Source organism: Elephantulus edwardii, unplaced genomic scaffold (assembly GCF_000299155.1).
Source record: "Elephantulus edwardii isolate Elephantulus edwardi_28Jun2011 unplaced genomic scaffold, EleEdw1.0 scaffold00031, whole genome shotgun sequence".
NCBI lineage: Eukaryota > Metazoa > Chordata > Mammalia > Macroscelidea > Macroscelididae > Elephantulus > Elephantulus edwardii.
The window spans coordinates 6,124,957-6,131,887 of record NW_006399781.1 but is presented as its reverse complement, the minus strand read 5'-3'; the positions used below and the strand labels follow the sequence as shown (position 1 = coordinate 6,131,887).

The following is a 6,931-nucleotide window of genomic DNA, read 5'->3' as shown; positions in this document are numbered from 1 at the left end:
CTAGGAAAACAAACAGATTCATCCGGGAAAGGGTTAAACCAGGCAGCTCCTTGGAGGCAAGGATTCTGAGGCTCCATCTAACATATGGACATGTTGTTAAGGAGGGACTGGTCCTTGGAGAGGGACATCATGCTTGGTAGGGTGAAGGGGAAGGCCCTCTGTGAGGTAGATTGATTCAGTGACTGGGGTAATCGCAATGGGTGTGTCGGAGATAGTGCAATTGGCACAGGACAGAGCAGAGTTTAGGGCTGTTGTACATAGGGTTGTTAAGAGTCGCAAGCGACTTGACAGCACAGAACAACAACAATAACATTGGAATTTGGAGGTGTGGGCCCCTCGGCAAATTGCTTAATTATTTAGAATTGAATATTGGGACCACATTTCAAAGTATGTAATGTATATATATATATAATCTCCTTTCCTATGGAATCGTGACAAGAATATATTTTGTGTTGTTAATGTGAAGCTATTAACATAAATTTGACTTTGATTGTGACCTCCCTCTTAAAAAAAAAAAAAAACCAACACTAAAACCAAAAAAAACTAAAAACACCGAACAAAAGACACTGTGTGAGGTTAAAAGAATGCTGGCAGCCTAAACTGTAGGACATTGTATTCCTGACCCAAACATTCCAGCAGTTCAAATCCACTGATGGTTCCCTGGAAGAAAGGTGAGCAATGTCCTCCTTGGCAATTAATAGCCTCAGAAACCTGCTGGAGGTCCAGCTGTGAGGCCACTTGGACTCCATGGCAATGAGAGATAGAGAGTTTAAAACAAAACCAAAACCCCCAGCTGGCTGCCTGCCAGCTGATTCTAGTTCACAGCTCCCCTCTGCTGGGTTTCGAAGGCTATGAACCCCAATGGCAGGAGACTTACCCATATTCCTTCCTGAGAGCTGCTGAAGGATTAGCAGTGCAATTTGCTGTGGAAGTTTGTAAATTCAAACACATTGTCATTGAGTCAGAACAGACTCACAGTTGACTCTCCAGATGATCTTCAGAGGCTGTAAAATCTCAAGGAGGAGGTTGCTGCGGCGCTGCTGGTAGACCCGAACCACGCGAGAGGTGCTGCTCTTGGAGTAGACACACAACTCCCTTCAGGCTACATCACTGCAGAGTTAGAACCCACATAAAGAACATCTTCCTTGAGAGTCAAAAAGTATGTAAAACATACAGAATATGTTCTGACTTCCCCTTCTCCTTGTTTTGAAACTAGCCTTTAACAATATGATGACTTAGCGGTAAGGAATTGCATCACCAATGCAAAGACGTGTGGTTCAAATTCACTAGTTGCTCCACAGGAGAAAGATGGGCAGTCTCCTCTCATGCAATTTACTGCTTCTGAAAACCCTACTGAGAGCTATATGGGTCAGTTCTGACTCAACAGCTCACAACACCACCAATTTTTAGATGGACTGAGTAGAGTATATTACCACCTTTTTAAAAATTATTTTCTTTTATTATTTTTGTTTGTGTGTACCATCAAATCAGATCTGACTGGTACAGGAGGAGATTGTCCCTCCTTCTCCAGCGGAGTACCTGGTGGATTCGAACTGCATACCTCTGGGATTGTGTTGCAGTATAGTTTCTTGTCACTAGGCCACCAGAGCTCCACCCCTTTTTTTTTCCTTAAAAAAAAAGGATGAAACCGATCTGCAGGTTCACACGTGTTCTAGAGAGGGATCTGTGCGGATTGAGAGAGGGACAGGGTCACAAGAGACAGAGGTAAGTCAAAGTTCTCTAATCAAGCCTCAAAGGTTATTCAAAGAATTCTGCAATAAATAGGCAGCCGAGGAGGCCCCTAAGCTATCAATTTACAATGGAGAGGAGGGGCATGCCCCAAGGTGTTGACTTACAGGTAAAGAAGTAGGCGTAGTCAGAGATGGACAGGGTAGGGCTGCATGTCAGAAGTGTTATCTGTAGCAAAGCTAAGATCTCCTCAGGATGGCTTCCTACAGTAGCGGGATCTGGCTTGGGTTAATTGGTTCGTTTTTTATCTTAAGCTTTAACACACACGTAGCATGTGCTTGAAGCACTAACAGAGAAGAGAGGTTGATGGCCTCAGATCAGCTCTCACAAACACCAAAGCTGTTGTTAATAGACAGCTTCCAATACTTAGCCACATTTCCCGTACTGGAGCTCTGGTGGCCTAGTGGCAAGAAGCTGTGCTGCAAACCCAAAGACACGTGGTTCAAGGCACCAGCTGCCCCATGGGAGAAGGCTGAGTTATCCCCTCATGTGAGATTGATTAATTTCTCTGAAAAACCGCCAGAGGGTCAGCTATGGGTTTTTTTATGACTCTACAATAAACAATACACGGAACAATGAATAAGGATGACAGAAGAAGAATAACAAGAATTGATGCCTTTGAGTTGTGGTACTGAAGAACAATACTGTATATCCCATAGACTCCAAAAGAACACAGATATGTCTCAAAGAAAATGCAGGCAAAGTGCTCCCTAGAGGCAAAATTGCCAAGCTTTCTCTCACACAATTTGGTCATGTTGTTAGTAGGGGTGATTCCTTGGAAACAGACGTCAAGTGTGAGTAGATGGAAGGTCAGTGGAGAAGAAGAAGACCACCAAAAAAACAGATTGACACAATGACTTCAGTAGTGGGCTGTGGTGTGTCAGAGCAGGTAAGGTCAGCATAGGGTAGGGCAGGGTTAACAGGGGCGCTGTGAGTCATACTTGCCTCAAGGGCACCCGACAACTACAACAACATACAAAACAGATTAAATTATTCAGTCTTCTAGAGTGGTTCATTTTACAGTGCTTTATCATAAAGGGCTGCAAGGAATTTTCATGGCTTGCAGTCAGGCATTTGATGAGTGCTATGTTGCAGGTAAGGAGCTCTGTGGTTCACAGGAAGTTGTTGAGCTGCTAACCCAAAGGTTATACGTATCTGGGGATCTAAATCCAGCAGTGGCTTTGAGGGAGAGAAGACAGGCGATCTCCTGTGTGATCTAAAGCCTCGTAAACCCAAGCAAGGATCAGTTGTGAGCTGGTTCAGACTTGACTCAATGAGAGATAGGAGAGCAGTACTGCAATTAGAAAGCTCTGGTAGCACAGTGGTTCCTTGCTGGGCTGCTAACCGAAGGGTGGGTCTTTCAAACCCAGTAGGTGAGGAGGCTGGGCTGTGCCCTTTTGTGCAATTCAAAGCCTTAGAAACCCAATGGAGGATCAGCAGGAGCCACAATAGGACGGTATTTTGCTGCAACTAAAATGACTGCATTGCAGATTTTCTAAATTTTCTACACTTAAGTGATCTCAGCTGTGTAAAATGCCAAAAGCTTTGGGTTTATATTTGCCTCTTGTTAGAATGCATCCTAAATTGTTTTCTGAGGAAAATCTTGGCTCGGCCCACAGATATTCCCTCCATTACCCTTCGCTGCCTTAACTTTTTTTTTTTTTTGCCTTAACTTTTCTAACACAACATTAACCCCATCTTCATTTCTGCTGACTACCAAGCAAATGAATGTGCCTTCCATTGCCAGCATACATTCTAATTTGCAGATATTATCAGAAATGCTCAGTTGGGAGAAGTGGCATTTCTGAAAAACTGTTCACATAAGGAAAATGATCAGAAACCCATGTCTTTTGGATATTCTTGTTTTTGTAACCTCTGTGGGTTACCAGAAGAAGAAGTAACTCAGCCTCAGAAGAAATGCAGCCAGACTTCAGCTTAGAGGCAGGATGATGAGGCTTGCCTTGCTTACTTTGAGCCTATAATCAGGAGAGACTGTTGTTGTTAGGTGTTGTCAAGTAGACTACATATTGGCTCAGTGAAAATGAAGGAAACACTCAAAGACATGGACTAACACATCAGTCAAATGTGGGGACACAAACACGCCTGATCACAATGCTGGTCCCTCCTGTAGTGAACAGCATTGTATTCTTTATACATAAGGTCACTGTGGGTGAGAGCTGACCATGGCACCTAACAATGGCAATGCCTCCTCTTACTAAGCTGCCTTTGGGGATCACACAGTGTGTCTCAGGGCCGCAGGAGAAGCAGCTGTGACTCTACTGGGGAGGCACGCTGAGAATGCTGCTCACTTCCTCACACCGTGGCCTGCTTGAAATCCCCCACTGGCCTCACCACCAGAAATATCTACGATTCTCTGGAGCAACTCGTCCCGTACTCTTCTGACATTTTGGATTTTACAATGGCATACACATAGTTCCAGCCTTGGGTTGTCTGTTTCAAAATACACAGGCAGATTTGACGTACATGTAGCAAGTGCCCAGACCCTACTTTGTACCTATTGTGAATTCCTTTTACCACAGTTTTTTATTTTGCCTAGTCTTTGTTTTCTTCTGTCTAACTACTCTCATACCTTTTCATGCCGTCATACTTTATGTATTTAGTGAGCCACTTTCAGTCTTTATTTTTAAATATAAGAAATAAAGGAAGATATAAGCCATAATCATTCATCATTACAAGTCATAAAGACTCCTTTTAAGATGAGGTAAGAATAAGTATGAAATAATCTAATCTGAAGGAAATTATGTGGTACTTCTTGCACCATTACATGTATATTTTCACTAACATTTACAGCCTTCATTATGGGTTACATCTCAAAATTAAAAAACAAAACAAAACAATAAATCCCAACAAAAACCAACCAACCTTCAATACTGGGCCAATAAGCAACATTATGATAGATGGAGAAAAGATTGAAATTGTCAGTAATTTCATCTTGCTTGGATCCACAATCAGCATCCTGGGTTCCAGCAGTTAGGAGATCAGGAGATGTATTTGTTGTTGTTGTTCTGTGCCATCGAGTCGCCTGTGACTTATAGCAACCCTATAAGCCAATAAGCCTACAATATCCCTAAACCCTGCTCTATCCTGTGCCAGTCGTATTGTCTCTGACACATCTACCAGCATTATCGCAGTCATTGAATCAATCCATCTCATCAAGGATCTTCCTCTCTTGTGCTGGAGATGTATCGCATTGGGAAAATCTGCTGTCAGGGGCCTCTCTTAAGTCCTGAAGAGCAATGATGTCAGTTTAAAGATTAAGGTGAACCTGATTCGAGCCATGCTCTTTCCAATCATTTACTGTGCATTTGAGAGCTGGGTAATAAATAAGAATTGCAGAAGAATCTGTGCCTTTGAGTTGTGATGTTGGAGAAGAGTACAAATATTGCATGGACCGAAAAAAGAACAAACATGTATCTTGGAGAAAGTGCAACCAGAGTGCTCATTAGAGGTAAGGATGGTGAAGCTTCATCTCACGTACTTTGGGCAGGTTGCTAGGAGAGGCTAGTCCTTGGAGAGCAACATCATGTTTGGAAAGGTGAAGGGTCAACAAAAGAGAGGAAGACCTTCCACAAGATGGATTGATACAGTATCTGCAGCAATGGCCTCAAGTGTGTCTGGGATGACAAAGATGGGCAAAATAGGACAGAGTTCAGATCTGTTGTTCATAGGGTCACTATGGGTCATACTCTACTTGATGGCACTTAACAGCAACAACAGTAAAGGTTAACTATATGAGTAGGAGGGAACCAAAACAGTAAGCTAGGTAAAGCAGGTTTGAAAGAAGGAAATAATTGCAAGCGAGAATAAAAATAAGTCAAAGAAGGAGAAGTGAAGAATTGTTTAAGGTTGCAGGAAATAGAATAGCTGGAAGTTGAAAATTATAAAACACGAGTTCAAAGACACTTTGGTATGGGAAACAGAAAGACAGTTGTTAGCTGTTCAAGAAACTAGCCAGAATATCTGATTTTAGTAATAATCTACCATTAAGGAAGAACAGTCTACTAGAAGGAACAGTCTGCTACGAAGGACCCTTGGCACCAGGTGTCAGGGGCCCAGCAGAAGTACTGCATCTGGCAAGTCTGCTGTCAGGGACCTCTGCAAATTACAGGCCACACGGTCTTTTCAGTTTCTTGCTATGCATCTAAGAGTTGGATAATGAATAAGGATAAGAGAAGAAGCGAAGCCTTTGAGCTGTGGTGTTGCAGAAGACTACTGAATTGGAGGCAAAAATGGCAAAGCTTTGTCTTACATACTTTGGGCGTGTTGCTAGGAGAGACTGTTCCTTGGAGAGAGACATCATGCTTGGAAAGGTAGAGGATCAGCAGAAGAGAGAAGGCACAGTGCCTGCTGTAATGGGCTCAAGTGTGTCGGGAATGATGAGGTCAGAACAGGATAGAGCAAGGTTCAGATCTGTTGTTCACAACACCATGATGGGTCATACTTGATGGCACCAAAGAACAGCAAGGAAGAGTAGTAGTAGAGTCAGGATGCTGGTCACCCATGTGTGAGACCTGGGCTCATTTTCCAGCCAGTGCACTAGAGGAGCAGCTACCACTCATCCGTCAGAGGAGACTTGTGTGTTGCTCTGATGCTGACTGACTTTCATCAGACTTTTTCTGGTAGGAAGAAAGGGCTGGCAGTCTACTTTGAGGAGGGGAGAAGAAACATCAGCTAATGAAAACTCATCGTCAAAGCTCATTGCATGCAAGGTTGTTGTGAATCAGGAGCTGACTCAAAGCCAACTAACAACAAAAAGAGTGTAAGAGATTCATAGTCATTACTGTAAGGAGGTAACAGAAAGCAGGTTGGGTGCAGTGGGGCAGAACCCCTGGGAATTCTGGGTGACAGGCAAAGGGACATTTTGCTGAGGGAGGTGCTGAATCAGATCGCTGGGATGGACTGAAGACAGTGGCTAAGCTGACGTGTTTGTTTTTGTTGTTAGATGCTGTCGAGTCGAGTTGGATTCATTGCCACCATGTGGACAACTATCTTGTGCCTTCATCATCATCCCTGACACACTAGAGCCCATGGCTGCAATCACCTTGAATTTAGGGAAATAGAGTGCTGAGGAAGGAACAAGGCAACCAGAAGGACAAAATGCAATTTCTCAATCAAAAACAAAAGATCTGAACTGGAGAGAGCTGAGATCCAGAAGAGGATC

The 6,931-nt window shown here is 43.3% G+C and overlaps 1 pseudogene; it reads left to right on the top strand.

Moving 5' to 3' along the window:
• The window catches only part of LOC102869406, a 10,457-nt pseudogene that overhangs the window by 1,591 nt on the left and 1,935 nt on the right, over positions 1 to 6,931 (top strand).